Here is a 17871-nt window from a genome sequence, read left to right as displayed (position 1 = left end):
CACCGCCTCAAATTATTCTCCCTAACCCACAAGTTCAAGGTCACTCAAGCCCTATTGGCAAGAAAAGTCTATGTGTGCTCACATCTTGGAGATAAACTCACATATTGACAAGCCGGGAGAGTTGGGTGTCAAGGTATTAAGGAAGTTGGTTGTTGACTCGGTTCTTCAATCACTTCCTAAGTCACATAGTGAGTTCCTTTAGGAATACTATATGACAGACCATGACATGACCCTTAATAATCTTACCTATTTGCTTGGTGATGCTGAATCAACAATGATTTGGAGCACAGGTAAAGCAAATTTGGTTGAAAGATCAACTTCCCAAACTTCCATGGACATTGACAATGGTGACACTGGAAATCCAGAAAGGATTTCTCTTCCTAATGGAAAGGGATTGACCATAGTCAACGCAGTTGACCAAATGGTAAAGAGAAAGGCTAAGTCTGAGATAGTCCCGTGTACCATTCCCAAAGAGTCCATATGTTTGCCAAAGGAAGGGTCATTGGTTGCGAAGCTACCCTATTTACCTGAAGGATCATAAGGCTGGTCAGGTAAAAAAGTTTGACTCTACTTCGGGTAAAGTCCACTATCTAACTATATTAAGTTCCTATTTGAGATTCTTATACATGATGTGACGAGTTCATATGTCAATGTTTTAAGAATCAAAGATAAGAGGAAGCTTAAAGGAAGAATATGCTGATTTCTGATCGCGAAGATGGATTTCGATCGTATGGTTTGGTGATCAGAATTTTGAGCAGTTGCTTAAGAGTTATGATATATTGCTTAGGAATAGATAACAACAAGTGTTCATATGCATTTGCATTGTAAGGATAAGTTTTTCCGCATGTTTTAAAATAAAAGAAAAGGTTTTAATTTTATTTATTTTAATATCCTTACAGTGGCATTTGTGAAAAATGGTTGTTTATATGATTCCATTGATAGCAACAATGTAAATATGAATTTGATTTTTTCATTTGTGGTAGTGTCTAAATTTACCAAATAAGGAAAGATTCTCATCGCCCAAGTTTCAATTGGACCGAAACATGGAATCATGCAAGTTGTATGATGAATGAGAATTTTCATCTTTGGAAAATTAATTCCTTGTTCACATGTATATGTGAGTCAAGTGAAGGACTAAGGGATCAAGTACACCTTCTTGAGCACTGGTCAAAGTCCACCACAAAAGATCGATAAGGCTATTCATCATGATTTACTAAAAGCTAGTAAATATGGTTATACTTGCAAGTCTAAGTATAATTCTGAAAGATTAGAAAAGGTTCAATGTATGGCAGAACGAATGAGAAGAATCAAATTATGCAGAAAGATAAAAGTTTCTCAAATCTGAAAACATGGGAGAGTACTTTAGTATCGAGTTTTGTGATTATCTTAGTGATTAAGATACCATATCACAATTGATCTTCTAAGGACATCTTAGTGCATTCTGATGGCTAAGAAGATGAGTCATGAATTGTTGAAATGGTTATATAAAGAAGACGAGTCATACTTCATTCCAAAACAAGTCTTAGAGTCATGCTCAAAGATTGTAACTTAAGTGACACATCTTAAATAATGTTTATTAACACTAGTCAAATGTAAGAGTAAAATGTGTCCTATTCTTGTACATTTTAAATTGGTAAGTTGTGATGTTTTGGATAAAACAAAGACCAACTAAGGCCAATTGTGTGAAGTTTTTGACTTGATAAAGAATCCGCACTATCTCTTGAATATTTGTTTTGTCAAGGAATGGTTCTTGACAAGAGAAACTTATATGTCAAGAGGATAGTGGGAGTGTTAAAGATCTTGGAAAGTTTCAAGAACTAATCAAGAATAAAACTGGTAGTTAATCACTAGTGCACGACTTGAAGTTTGTAACCTATCGTGTTGACATTTTTCTGCCCATTCCAGTTAAAGTTGACTATGCACCTGAGTTCTACAAGTTCTGAATTGCATAACTACTTGGAAGCAATGGCAGGCCCTTGTGCTGCCAAGTGGCAAGAAGTTAAGATTGCACAAGTTCAGTCCATATGAGTTTGGATTTGTCACTATCGTTGTCTTGTGATTATGGTTTTGACAAATTCACATGGATACGAATACATACCCCATAAAATCTAAGTGTCATAAGGTTTCTCTCCGATTCATGAAAATGATGGGGAGGAAACTCTTTCACTAAGTAGATTTTAAGTAGATTGCAATTGTGATATTTGCATTCTCAAATTCGTTAGTGGAGCGTGTGTGGTTAACCGACACACTAACATGGACTTGTGAGAAATGGCAAAGGTCTAAACAATTGAGACTATGATTAAGGCATCCCTTTTCATAGTTCTGAAATTGTTTAGATACACATGTGTGCTATCTAAGGAAAGGTGTATGATTTTGATAAAGTTTTATCAAAGCATCTCGTATCAGATGTCTGAACTTTAGTTATAAGAATATATATATGAATTTTATGTTGGAATGGCTCAACATAAGAAAATTCTATATATGGGTCAAGTATTTGCATTCTAAAATTCGATTATGATTACGGCATCCCTTTTCATAATCTGAATTATGGGAACTTGGCAAATAGAAATAGAAATATTATAGCAAAAGACTGGTCTAGTATCATTTCTTTATGTGAGACATCATGAATCGTATCCCATATGCTTCGGATATAGGATCGATTGCATGTGTTACAATATTGATCCATTCTAAATTTTCCAAATGCTCAAGGCATTAAGAGGGGAAAAGTCTATACTTGGATATGACTAAAATGATTAAGCAATTGTCGAGGACAATCTAAGGTTTACAAAAGATTGGATGCTCAACGACAGTTGGAAGTATACTGTTAATTATTGGAAAGGACCATATTGACATGTTCTGAAAAGAGGCAACTCTTCTTTAGAAGTGATAGTCAAAATGGGAATATGGAAATGTTTCCATAGGTGGAATTTATTCTTTAAATATGTGTAAGATTAGAAAACTTAATGCAAGAAGGATGTTCAAAGCAATATACTTTGAATTTGAGACTTCGTTTCCATAGAGTTTATCTCCATTGCAATACTCTGTAATGACTGTTGACAAGTCTTTGTGACTTTGTGCATAATCATTACAAGAGGATCAGTGCATATAAGTTTAAAATCTAACAAAATTTCGGTAAATGGTAGGAATTTGGAATTCTTACATTTACGATAAGGATTTGGGATTGTGAAATGAGATTCATTGGAATTATGTTCAATCGATCTATTTCAAAAAGTAAAGATCATAGACAAACGTAGTGTGTATACTTGGTGTATGGCATAACTATTGTTTGGACAAAACATAGTGTGCATGCTTGGAGCATGGCATGACTATTGTTTTGACACAAGTATAAAGTTGATTATTCGAAACATTATACAATGAATAATGTGTAATCAATATGGTGATAAATAAAAGGTGTTCTATTTATATTCATAAGTTCTGAGACCATATTGGATTCGATTATTCTTGTGTTTCACTTTGCATGTTTTGACATCCAGAATAGCTAGGTTATTCTTTCCGAATGACTAAGTTATTTAAACTCTCCAGAGTCAGTCATATGTTGGAAGTAGGTATGAATTAAGACTATCATGAATTGGGTTTGTAGATCTCTAAAATGTTAGACATGGCAAGAGTTGCTACAACATTCATGAGTGCTCAAAAGTTCTGAGTATTGGATTCAACCCACGCTCAGTTGACTCACTTCATGGATTTTATCACGAGTGAATCATGAGACAATAATATCTTATATTCTTCAAACCGAGAGATATGAGTTATTGACTATGAGTTGGTTATACATTGATTGCACGAAAATGCATTGGTAACTCGATGTTATAAAACGTGCCTTTGTGTATGATTCAAAAAGTAGTAGAACAAGCATATGAGTCAAAGTTCATCCATTGCTTTTACCCTTGGTGGGATAAAAGTGATATCGGTGGGGCCCTCGACGATTTAGTGATGACATCCCTAAGTGCTTGGCCAAGCCTGAACTGATTTTATTTGTTCAATTAGTCGGTCGTCATAAATCGGAAATCAGGAAACAACAAATGGACAGAGAGAATGATTATAATCTATGTCTCAGTCCATATGATATCTAGAATGGAGGAATATATGATCCCTTATCTAATGGACGCGTCATTGATTTGTTCAGAGTACGGGAGCAGCTTAAAGAGCTACGATTGCTAGTCGGGTTTTGAAGTCATACACAATAATAGTTTTAGACTTATCCAAGTGGGAGACTGATGGATTAGTGTCTAAGTCCATAACTATAATTGGTATGTACTTGACCCGACTTGGCATGGTCCATTTGTGTTGCATGGCATCAGAACAATTGGATAGATAAAATGAGAAAAAGGATACTAGTGATTTATATTAATATATTATAAGTTCTAATATATTAATATGAAATCATATTATTTAATTAGTATTGCTCAAGAATTAATTTAGAATTAATTTAGTGATCAAAAGGAACTAATTAAATATGGACTCTTATATATAGTTGGTGGGCCAAGTTCATTTAGCTTGGGCTAAGCTTGCATGGATAGTCCATGGAGTTTTTAACCCATGGATCCTATGGAAATGAAAGGTTATGGGTATTAGGGTTTACATGAATGTAACCCTAATCCTCCACACTATATAAAGAGGTCTATGGTTCATGACATGACACTAGGGGAACTAGTGTGACTAGTGTGTGTACACAAGAGGGCAAAACCAATTATGGTGCAAGTATCCTTATTCTCAAGCTATTCTAAGTGTTCTTGGTGTTGTGTGAAGCATTTGAGGTGTCACACTTGAGGCACTAGGCTCTTAAGCTCCATGGAATCAAGGTACAACAAATAGGTATGTCATTCTTCTAGATTCTTGTATTATATATACTTCATATTATGCTAGTTAGGATGAAACCTTGGAATATTGAATATTTGCATGTATAATAGAGAAAACATAGATCGAAGGTTTATAGGGTTGTATGTACACCATAGGAGTGTTAGAATGCTCAAAACCCAACAATTTCGTCATTGACATCCTAAACCATGTATAGCAACAAGCCCAAATCCTTACAAAACTCCCTTAAATCTAAAATTTATGGCCTGCACTTTGCAATACCGACTCTCCAAGGGAAACGATCATTCCTACTTCTCCACACACGAAACTGAGTGACCACTTTACAAGGAACTATTATACTTCCAAATGAAACAACATCTTAAGCAATGCCTCCTCTACATCTCGTCAGGGGTAATGGTTCTGACACACAACCGTTCACCTCTAGCACTCTAGTTGTCTTCTTAACGAACCAACATTTTCAACTACATGAACAAAGCATATCCTACTCACTGGCTAGCAATCTCCTATCGATGCCTCCAACTCACACTCTTACATCATTCCTCTCCGTACCAGAGGTATAATACCTTGCACCATACGTACACCATGGTACCCTCATCAATTAGTTACCGAACAATCAGACAAACTAGTCTAAACATGCATCTATATATATACCAATTTTAAGCTCATAACCAACCATTGTGGGTCTAAAGATATGTAACCATCATCTCACAACCCTTTAGGTTACCAATTAACTTTTTTTTTCTGGTTGCTACACTCCACCGGTCTTGATATCATCCTAATCGGGCCTGTTTGGTTCACGAACAACACTTCCATGGGTTTATATGTATAATAAAATCATTCCATATCCCACAATTCTAGTAGGTAAGAATAGAAGGAAGTATCAAATCTCTGGGAACCTAGAAAATATTATCCAGTTTTCAAATGCCTTGAACCTCCAAGACTTTATCAGACAAAAACAGCAAGGGGACTCTCACCACGATCTTAAAACAAAGCTTATCTAATTACATAACATGTGAGTCAATGTTGATGACTCAAAACGCCTGACGAACATTTACTCAAAACAAGTTGCATCCATTATAACGATTGAATCCACAACATTCTTGAATACATAATAGGCCGCAACGATACACCACACCAGAATCGAATCATCCATCGCGGATGGTTGTCTTCTTTTTCTCTCTATTGTGAATCAACTGGTGAAAATAAAGATTTCAAAATCTACAGCAGTTGACTCAAGCCTTCCTTACCATACCGAAGTCTGTGCAGTCCTTGAACTCTTATTATGATCAGTAATTATCCCCTACTTGGAATCTAATGAACCTCTGTTGATGCCCCTGGATGGATCCAGTCCCAACCTATCATAATGGGTCACACCATTCGCATTCTAAGTAATCAATTGTTTTACGAAACTATGTAGACCTTCCTCCACACGAAACTCTAGTATGCGACACTGAAAAATAAAACTAGAATGGAACCCCATCCGACTATTTCCACCATCACGCATAATTCCTACATCACTATTGAAATAAACCGATTGGTAACCTCCCGCCAAGGACCTCTAAAGTTCAACCTCGGTAACCGTCACCATCCTATCGTTGACAATCTCAACCACAAGGGAATGTATTAGACTTCCAAAAAAGAAAATCACGACCTAACTAATCATCAAAGAAAAAGATATAAACGAGTGACAGATTCTAGGATATATAAACCTACCCATGGAGCTCCTCGGACGTAGTCAGACTACAACTGATACAAAGTAGGCTATACATACCTGAATGTATGTAACGAGGATATAACAACTTACAACATGAAGAACGCATTCAAAAATGTCTTAAGGCCATGTCTCCACTTTCTGCAAACTGTAGGTATTGGGACCTATGCCACCTATACCGCTAAACACGTGCATTTGACCCTATTGTAATCAAGACATAACTCCACAACACTAAGCAGTCCTGGTGCACATGTCCCTTTTATTTGTACCTACCGTATTTAAACTTACAGTGTACGGATATGAGAGTCTTCCAATATTACCATAGATGTCGTGATCCTATTGTCCTTCAATTCTTGACACAACAACGTCAGACTTCTTGATACTTGTCAAAAGAGTCAGGACCCGTGCCCACTTCCTCTTTCCCAACTGTGTCTCTAAGCTAAGGTCTCTATTTTTGAGTCGCCTCATGACTCCTATTAGCAGCATAAATAACTACAAATCCGCTCCTCGAACCTGACGACCGAGCTATCAGAGCCACTTATCAGCTTATCTTCGATCTTCCTAATGATGCAAGGCAACTCGTTTAGTAAGGTCTGCGAGACCTCAACATCAATTCGGTCACTCAATGATGTGTTTTCTAAGCAAATCCCCAAACTCTCTACTCCAAGTTGCGTAATCGTCATTCTATTTAATATCAACAAAACTCATCGCCATGTATTCAAAGTGTTATCATTACATTACTCTCTACGTACTCACTTACTGTTATTCTCGATCATCATTCCTAATTGCATACAACACCACTATCATAATTATCTCAAGTATCTCATCAGTAATCAATACAATATTATATCCCCTCGTATGTATCTCATAGTCACCATCCTCAATCGAATGTGAAGACTTAAAATTACTAAAATTTATTAATACACCAATAATAATAACAATATTACTACTCTTAGCTCCTTGGACGTTCCGTGGCTTCTCCCGACCCGAACATGGATCCAGTGCTTCAGATAGTAGGAGCTCTACTACTATCTTTCACACCTATGCATGTTCGTTTCAAGATCCATTCTGGACTGTCAAATTCACTCCTTGTCGTCAATTTCTATCATATATAATCTCTAAACTTGGAATTTATATCATTTCCTAGTGTAATGGTTTCATTTTCATTCCTCTACTCTAATCCACAAGGAACCTCCTCCGGCACTGACGTGTTGCCAAATGAATGCACATTCATACACAACGTGAAGCCAGATAGTCATTAGAAAATCGAATTCCATGCAATAATGGTTGGACTCAAATAAGAGCTACGCACTAGGCTAAATCAGACATTCTAAGTCTATTTCGATCCTATTGCATACAACCTAAAGTATTCACCAAACAAGCTATCAGTGCTAGCCTAAATTCCAGGTGACATATAATAGGCAGTCATCATGGTATGGAAGTAAAAAGCTATCCAATGCACATACAACATTTCTCCTAGAATGCAATAATTCACATTAAATAATTAAATCCTTTTCCTTCGACTTCAGCTAACTGCACACAATGGGTCCTCGATCCTTGTCAACAAAATTTTCCATTTTCTTTACAAACTTTATAAGAAAATATTTCCAAGCTGCAAATTTGAGTTCAAACACACCGAGATGTTTCTAATTCGCTCAAACTGTGCTCTGATACCAACTTCTAACGTCCCAAAAATTACAATAAATTTAAACATTTGAAAACATTTATATTTATAATAAAAACCATTAAATCCTTTAATTAACCAAAACTGTTAAGTTTCAAGTATTAAAATTGTTGGGTTATGAGCAAAACAACATTCATATGGTGTTCATGCAAACCCTAATTGCTTGGATCTAGTTTTTCTAATTGTACATGCATAATTTTCCAAGACTTGCAAAACCCTAATCTAGCATACAACAAAACAATTTAAACATCTAATGAACTAGTTAGAAGATTACCTTGATTGTTGATTGAAGAACTTGAAGCTTTGAGAACTTTAGCGCCCCAAATGTTGTGCCTCTAATGAATCACAAACACCAAAAGCAACTGGATGAAGCAAGAGAGAGAGAGAGGGGAGAGGAAAAAATTATCTCCAAGACTCTTAAGGTTAAGTGGTAGCCGATTTTAGTAGCCAAGGGGGTCTTTATATAGGTGTGAGATTAGGGTTTGAGTCAAAGTCCTTATCCGGTTACTTAGCCACCAAGCAGCCCATAAGAATATTCTGGAACACCTCCTTTGTACGAATTCTTAAGGCTTTATCCCCAAGATTTCGTCCACCCTATCGGTGGGGTTTCCTCACCCTAATTTGCAACTATTACATAATTACAAGTTTAGTCCCCTTAATTCAATTAACCACTTTTGACCACAAAATTAATTCTTAATTAATTCTTGACCAATGTTAATTAAATAAATATGATTTCTCCTTTAATATATTATTCTCATAATATATTAATAAACCATAATAACTTCTTTCTCTATTATTCATCCAGTCAAGTTGCTTCGGTGAAGGCAAGCCGAAAAGACCATGCTACAACTAGGTCAACTACATACCAAATATAGTAATGGACTTAGACACTAATTCAACTGTCTCCCACTTGGATAAGTCTAATAACTATAAATGCAAGTACGACTTCAGGAGCCGATCAGCAATCGTAGCTCTCAAAGCCGTTGGCAACTCTGATCTTATCAGTAACCTTTCTTTTAGATAAGGGATCGTATAATCCTCTGTTCTCAAGGTATCCTGCGGACAATTACAAGGAACTTAATTAAACACATAAACTCGGTCCTGACCGGGCCCGGAACATAAGTCAAACCAAATCATCGAGGGGCCCAAGATATCGATTTTACCCTCTTAGGATAAAAGAAACAAATAAAATTCGACTCGTATTCATTTACCATTTAATTATGAAATCATACACAACAATATGTTTGATAACATCAAGTTACTGATACGTTTATGCATTATCAATGTACAACTAACTCGCAAACAATAAATAATATATCTAGGTTTCAAGATTATATGATGTTATCGTCTCACAATCACTCGAGATAAATTCCATGAAGTGATTCATGTGAGCATGGGTTTATTCCAATGCTCAATTTTTATTCATCAGCACTCATGGATGTTGTAGCAAACTTTTGCTATGTCTAAAACACTTTAGACAGTCTACACACCAATTCATGATAGTCTTCATTCATACCTACTTCCAAAGTATGATCGACTGTGGACTATTTAAATAATCCTATTATTTGCGCAGTCAAAACATGCAAAGTGAAACAATAGCAAATAATTAACACAAGACAGTAACTTTACTAATAAATAAAACACCTTTATTTAAGTCATCAAATGTCAATTACAATTTACTATTACAAGTTTCTAAAGCTATCTAATCACTAAAACTAATATATGCTCCTAGCGTGCTGCAAGTGTTTAACCCTACTCAGTCCCTTCGTAAGGGGATCTGCTGGGTTATCCTCTGACGATACCCTCTTCACTACGAGGAGTCCCTCTTCCACCCGACGTCTAATAAAGTGATAATTCATGTCGATATGTCTGGATTTGCCATGATACCTTGGTTCCTTGGTCAAGGCAACAACACCTTCGTTATCACAAAAAATCTCCATAGGCTCTTTTATGGCTGGCACAACTCCAAGGTCTCCGATGAAGTTTTTCAACCATATTGCCTCCTTCGACGCTTCGCTCGCTGCAATGTTCTCTGATTCGCACGCTGAATCAGCTATGGTCTCCTGCTTGGAACTCCTCCAAGTCACTGCTCCTCCATTGAGGGTAAAAACCCAACCCGACTGAGAACGGAAGTTGTCTCGGTCGGTCTGAAAACTGGCGTCACTATACCCTCGCACCCTTAAGTCATCACTCCCACTGAGGATAAGAAACCATTCCTTAGTCCTCCGAAGGTACTTAAGAATATTCTTGACTGTGGTCCAATGTCCTCCGCCAGGGTTCCCTTGATATCTACTGACCATGCTCAAAGAGAAGGCCACATCAGGGCGAGTACAAGTCATAGCATACATGATCGAGCCAACTGCAGAAGCATAAGTAACTCGACTCATTTCTGCTATCTCGGCATCGATACTCGGGCTTTAAGTCCTACTCAACTTTGCATTGCTTTGGATTGGTAACTCCCCTTTCTTGCAATTCTCCATACTAAAACATTTTAGTACTTTATCCAAGTAAGTACTTTGACTAATTCCTATTAGTCTTTTACTCATGTTTCTCACTATCCTTATTCCCAGAATATAGGCAGCTTCCCCGAGCTCCTTCATTGCAAAACACTTCCCAAGCCAAGACTTGACCTCCTGGAAGGTTGGGACGTCGTTTCCTATGAGTAGTATGTCGTCGACATACAAAATGAGAAAACTAACTATATTCCTACTGGTCTTGACATACACACAGGACTCATCCTCGCTTCTCGAAAATCCGAACTCTTTGACTTTTTCATCGAAACAAAGATTCCATCTGCGAGATGCTTGTTTCAATCCTTAAATGGACTTCTCAAGCTTACACACTCTATTAGGGTGCTTCCATCGACAAAACCCTCTGGCTTACTCATGTAAACATCGTCAGCCAACTTCCCATTAAGGAAAGCGGTTTTGACGTCCATTTTCCATATCTCATAATCATGAAATGCAGCAATGGCGAGCATCACCCTTATAGACTTTATCTTCGCTACTGGTGAGAATGTCTCATCATAGTCAACTCCGGAAGTTTTAGTAAAGCCCTTCGCAACCAATCGTGCTTTATAAGTGTGTACCTTCCCATCCATGTCGGTCTTCATCTTGAAGATCCACTTGCACCCGACCGTCTTACGACCCGGTACATTGTCAACCAAATTCCAAACTTGTTTGTCGTACATGGACCGGATCTCGCTGTCCATAGCCTCTTTCCACTTCGTATACTTCGAGCCTGCCATGCCTTCCTTGTAGCCGCTAGGTTCATCTAAATTTACTCGCGTGCTATCACTAATGAGCGTATCACCTTCACTTGTTATATGAAAACCATACAACACAGGTGGAACAGTAACTCTACTGGAACGTCTTAGAGGTAAGGACACGTAAATTGGTTCAATAGGAGTTTCCTCCTCAGGCTGAGTGCCAGTGTTAGAGGTTTCTTCATCGCTTGACTCTTGAAGCTCTTCAAGATCAATTTGCCTCCCACTATCCTCTTGGCTTATGAGTTCTCGTTCTCAGAAAACCCCTCTCCTCGTAATGAAGACAACATTATCCTTCGGTCTATAGAAGAGATATCCAAAAGACTTCTGTGGGTAGCCGATGAAAATACATCGCTCACTACGAGGTTCGAGCTTGTCGTGAGGCTCTCGTCTTACAAAAGCCTCGCAACCTCAAACCTTGATATCTGCCAACGAGGGAGCTGTCCCTGTCCACATCTCATGAGGATTTTTGGCAACCTTTTTGGTAGGGACTAGGTTAAGGATATGGGCGGCAGTTTCTAAGGCATACCCCCAGAATGAGATAGAGAACGAAGCCCGACTCATCATGGAACGAACCATGTCTAAAAAGGTCTGATTGCGCCTTTCGGCCACACCATTCAATATGGGTGTCCTAGGAGGCGTCAATTGTGAAACAATTCCACATTCCTTTGATAGTCGTAGAGCTCAGCACTAAGATACTCTCCTCCTCGATCGGATCTTAGCATCTTAATTTTCCTGCCCAACTGATTCTCCACTTCCGACTTAAACTCCTAGAACTTTTCAAAAGTTTCTGACTTTTGCTTGATCAAGTAGATATACCCATATCTGCTATAAACACCAGTAAAAGTCACATAGAAGCGACATGCATCCTTTGTGGTGGATCTAAAGGGTCCACATACATCTATATGTATGAGATCCAGTAAACCCTCACCCTTTTCACAAGTACGAGTGAAGGGTGACTTGGTCATATTTCCAAGTAAACAAGACTCGCACACGTCATCGTCCCTAAGGTCAAATAACTCCAACACTCCACACTTATGGAGTTGGGCTATGTGTTTCTTGTTGACATGTCCAAGATGACAATGCCACAAACATGCTTTGTCCAAACTATTGGAGAAATCGATATGTAAAACATTATTTCCTAAGTTATCAACAACCATCACAATTTCATATATTCCATTACAAGACAATGCTTCAAAATAAAGAACACCATTAAAGAAAGCATTAATAGAACCAATTTCATTATTAAATGAAAATCTATAACCTTGTCTATACAAACCATGAAAAGAAATAATGTTTCGTGTCATTTCTGACGAATAGCAACAATTATTCAAATCTAGACCTAACCCACTACTAAGCACTAAAGAGTAAACTCCAGTCTTGGTGACATGCAACGCTTTCCGATTCCCCATCTTCATGTTTATCTTCCCATGCTCCACGTCTCTACTTCTTCTTAGATCCTACAAATCAGTACAAATGATAAACCACATCCTGTATCGAGGACCCAAGACATAGATTGTGATGAGTTATTAGATTGAATATTATAAATACCTACGAAGGATGGTTTTATCCATCCATCCTTGATGTCTTGCAGATACTTCGGGCATCTTTGTTTCCAATTCCGTTTGTCATGTCAGTAATAGCACTCAACATCCTTTGGGTTAGAGGAAGGAGCAGTAGAACCAGATTTGGTCCCACTAGAAGAGGAACCATCTTGGGGCTTGCCCTTGTGGCTCTTTGAAGGAGCATTTCTCTTCTTTCCTTTCCCTTGCCCAATAGCCAGGACAGGGGCAGCAGTAGGAGTGGATGATGCGATAGATTTATCTTTAAGACTACTTTCAGCAGTCCTTATTAGGCCTTGAAGCTTGCTTAGAGTGACCTCCTCCTTGTTTATGTGGTGGGTCATACGAAACTGGTTGTAACAAGGAGGTAAGGAGTGTAGAATTATATCTATGGCCAGCTCCTCATCGAAGTTAACGTTTAACTTCAACAAGAAGTCCACATACCTTTGCATCTTTTACAGGTGGGCCGTCATAGACTCTCCGTCCTTCATTTTGGTAGTGATCATCGCAGTGATGATCTCATACCTCTCCTGCCTTGCGCTTTGATAGTATATGTCCATCAAATCTTGGTGCATCTCGTAGGGGTAGTAATCCTCGTAGGACTTTTGGAGTTCAGCAGTCATTGTCACGAGCATGATGCAATGGAATTTCATAGCAGCTCGCTCGTCACCTCCTTGATCTCCTTGTCGAGAACATACTCTTTGTCCTCGTAACGAGTGACAATGTGAATGTTCCGGATCCAATCACTGAAGTTGAACCCATCGAAGATCACACTCCCACACAAGTTCATGAGTGAGAATGAGCAAGTAGGGTTCACGCCAGAAGCGTTGTTTGAAGTAGACATTTGAAAAAGAAAAGCGACAAGTTTGATTAGATAAGAATCCCCAATTAAACACCCAAAATGAGAAATTTGGTTTAGGATCCAACAACATTATTCACAATTAAGAAGAGGGATGTCGTAATCTTAAATGCAAATAATTTAAAGGTAAGTAAATGACTATTCACTAATTTCGACCATGAAAAACAAAAAGGACTTTAGGTTTTAAATGTATTGAAACTCCTAGATCTTTTGAGATTCATTGAACTTTTCAATGGCATGTTTAAATCTTGATATGCCCATCAAGTTTGTGACTGGGATACCGAGGATCACAAACAAGGTGTGAATAACCATGCAAATATACTTGGTACCCTCGATGTTACAAATCACCTAAGCAATGTGTCGGTTTGCCAGACACGCTCCATTGATCTATGATAAACACCAAGTTACCCTTTACCACCCTTGCTAATGCCAAATTAGTGTGTCGGTTAATCACACACGCTCTACTAACGATTTGGCAAGGATACAAAGTGTAACTTCATGGAATAGCATCATTTCACATTTTACCTAAAGTAAGTAAGAATGGGAATTTTATAAGAAAACATTTAGTTACTTTATTAAACATTATACTTTTAATGAGGAAGTAGTTGCCCTATCCTACCCGTTTGGCTAACGACCCTCCATCAATCAAGGAAGTGGTGGGTGAGAGTGGACACCCATTAAACGGCCATTTTATAGGCCATAACCTTATACCCCCCTTATAGATCGGCTTCGTGAATGAGGCCTACTAACGGTAAGACTAGCCATATTCTTATATATATATATATATATATATATATATATATATATATAATTAATCTTTTAATATTACTATAGTATAAAGTTTGAATTTTAACTTTTAAAACTCTAGGGTTTTAGAATTTAAATATTTCAAAATTAATTTTTTAATCAAAAATTTAAATTTCAAAACTTGAGGGCAAGTTTTGAAACTTTTCAAAACATTAGATCAAATTTGAAAAATAACTAACTAATCATATTATTAATATTTATCCCATAATTTGACCCAATCCTTTCCTTAACAAGATAATTCAAATCACAAAATACAAATAATTAAATTTATCTTATAAAACAAGTAATTATCTTATTTTTGACAATTATCTTCCATTTAGGTTAGGATAATGATTCCAATATAATGAAAATCAGATTTTATCAATAAAAATGTTTTTGGTAATTATCCCAATCCAAAAAGAGTCAAAATCCCGGAAAATCAGCCACCAGACGAGTCGACTCACCGAGTCACAAAACTAGAATCGCCGAGTAGCCTGGACTCGCCGATTTCATCTGGTGACTCGATGAGTCCATCAGTCAGGCAGGAAAAGTCGAATTTTGAGCTTGGAGAAATTAGCTATGCATCAAATACAAAAGATAAACAATCTAGGCTCTGATACCACTATTGGGTTATGAGCAAAACAACATTCCTATGGTGTTCATGCAAACCCTAATTGCTTGGATCTCGTTTTTCTAATTGTACATGCATAATTGTCCAAGACTTGCAAAACCCTAATTTAGCATACAACAAAACAATTTCAACATCTAATGAACTAGTTAGAAGATTACTTGATTGTTGATTGAAGATCTTGAAGCTTTGAGAACTTTAGCACCCCAAATGATGTGCCTCTAATGAATCAAAAACACCAAAAGCAATTGGATGAAGCAAGAGAGAGAGGGGAGTGGCAAAAATCGGCTCCAAGACTCTTAGGGTTAAGTGGTAGCCGATTTTGGTACCCAAGGGGGTCTTTATATAGGTGTGAGATTAGGGTTTCAGTCAAAGTCTTTATCCGGTTACTTAGCCACCAAGCAGTCCATAAGAATATTCTGGAACACTTCCTTTGGACGAATTCTTAAGGCTTTATCCCCAAGATTTCGTCCACCCTATCTGTAGGGTTTCCTCACCATACTTTTCAACTATCACATAATTACAAGTTCAGTCCCGTTAATTCAATTAACCTCTTTTGACCACAAAATTATTTCTTAATTAATTCTTGACCAATGTTAATTAAATAAATATGATTTCTCCTTTAATATATTATTCTCATAATATACTAATAAACTATAATAACCTCTTTCTCTATTATTCATCCAGTCAAGTTGCTTCGGTGAAGGCAACCCAAAAGGACCATGCTACAACCGGGTCAAGTACATACCAAATATAGTTATGGACTTAGACACTAATCCAACACAAATAACATTTCAAAATCAAAACATACTTCCAACAATATTAATCCATTTATACTTCAAATTAACAACGGAAAACTAACATTCTTAAAATCCAATATCAAGAGTCTGTGACAAGCACCCAATCTTCAACCGGCCAGTGTACAGTCAAGCTAAAACCTTATCCATACCATATGTACCTGTAATAATCATTTTATAAAGGAAAGGGTAAGCAGAAAGCTTAGTGAATTCCAATACAACATAACAATATAAGTATTACACCCTACTCCTACACTCCATGCCATCAACAAATATGCAAGCATCCATATAATATATAAACATCAAGATCATACATCTCGTGTCTATTTGGGAACACATCCCAAACAACACCCAAATAAAGACTTGGTATTCAGCCGTCGAGTCCACGGACTTGGTGTCTCCTCCTTCGGCCCCCCTGACTTGGCACAATGGCCTTCGGTAAGTCGGCTCGGTATGCAGCCGTCGAGCCCAAACATATCGACTCGCTATTCAGCCGTCGAGCCCAAACATATCATGCATTTACATTCCACATAACAAATAAGTACATCAAATAAAACTAATGCAACAAGTATTACTTTAACTATCAACCATATAGTTCCTAGTCTCACCCGACCTAACAATAGGCATATAATACCCTAAGGTTATGAAGTGAAGAACTCACCTCCCATAGCAACACTCTACAAAGTAGACCGCGAAACCCATTACACCAGTTCAACCTTCATGCTTCCTAATAGTAGAAAATAGAGTTAAGTTATGGTTATTTGATACCCCAAAATAAAAATGACTCATGGGTTAATTTTTCTAGATTTTTACATGAAAGTTATGCTCTGGTCGGAACCTGTTTTTCCCTACTGAAGCACCCTATTTTTCAAAAAATTTTAACATGAATGAAGATCAGGTCCTTATCTTTAAAAGTAGTATTCGCACAACTCTGTACGATTTTCCTAAATTTTTTTATGATTTTTAGAAAACTGCCTCGCAAAACAGTTCATTACGGACCAGTCTGGATAAGTGGTCGATTTTACCCTTGTTAGAAGCATTTCCGATTTTTGGTCAAAACTAATGAAATATATAGGACTCAAAAAAGAAACTCTGGCTTTGGTTTTGAGTAAAAAGGTTTTCTCATGATCGAGATATGGTCTCTCAAAGATATGGATAGATTGGTCTATTTTTCAGAAAGATAAAACTAGTGTTATGATTCAATACACTCAACCCATTAAGTCTCAAGTTCGACTAACATGTTCCAGGTCTGTAGCACATCAGCCCTAGGACTTATAGGACATTTTCATGAAATTAGAAAAAAATCATACTTAGGTTGTTGAGATTGAAAGCTCCATACAAGCCTTGCACCTAAAACGATTTCGACGACAACCCTAAAATTTCTTCCATGATCGACGACTTGTAACTCTTGCTCATTACATTGAAATTAAAATTCCAATGGTCAAAACTTAACTATATGTATTTGGAAGCTACACTATAAATTTCCCGACGATCCAACAGTTAAATCTCCGGGGATCGTCTGAGCACTGATGACAGGTCTTCAAAAACGGGGATTCCAAGCAAAATGGATATTAGGGTTAAGTTATGTTTAAGGGTCCTTAACTTAAGTGGCTGACCAAATTCGGCCCTAGGCCCTCAATTCAACCCAAAACATTTCCCCTTATGTCCTTAGGCTTCAAACAATATCTCTATTGCCCCACTTTGCAATGTTATGACTTTAAAGTTCTCAAGTCTCAGTTTGGT

This window comes from Lactuca virosa, chromosome 3 (genome assembly GCF_052849685.1).
Source record: "Lactuca virosa cultivar CGN04683 chromosome 3, Lactuca_virosa_CGN04683_v6, whole genome shotgun sequence".
Classification (NCBI taxonomy): domain Eukaryota; kingdom Viridiplantae; phylum Streptophyta; class Magnoliopsida; order Asterales; family Asteraceae; genus Lactuca; species Lactuca virosa.
This window is presented reverse-complemented; position numbering follows the sequence as displayed.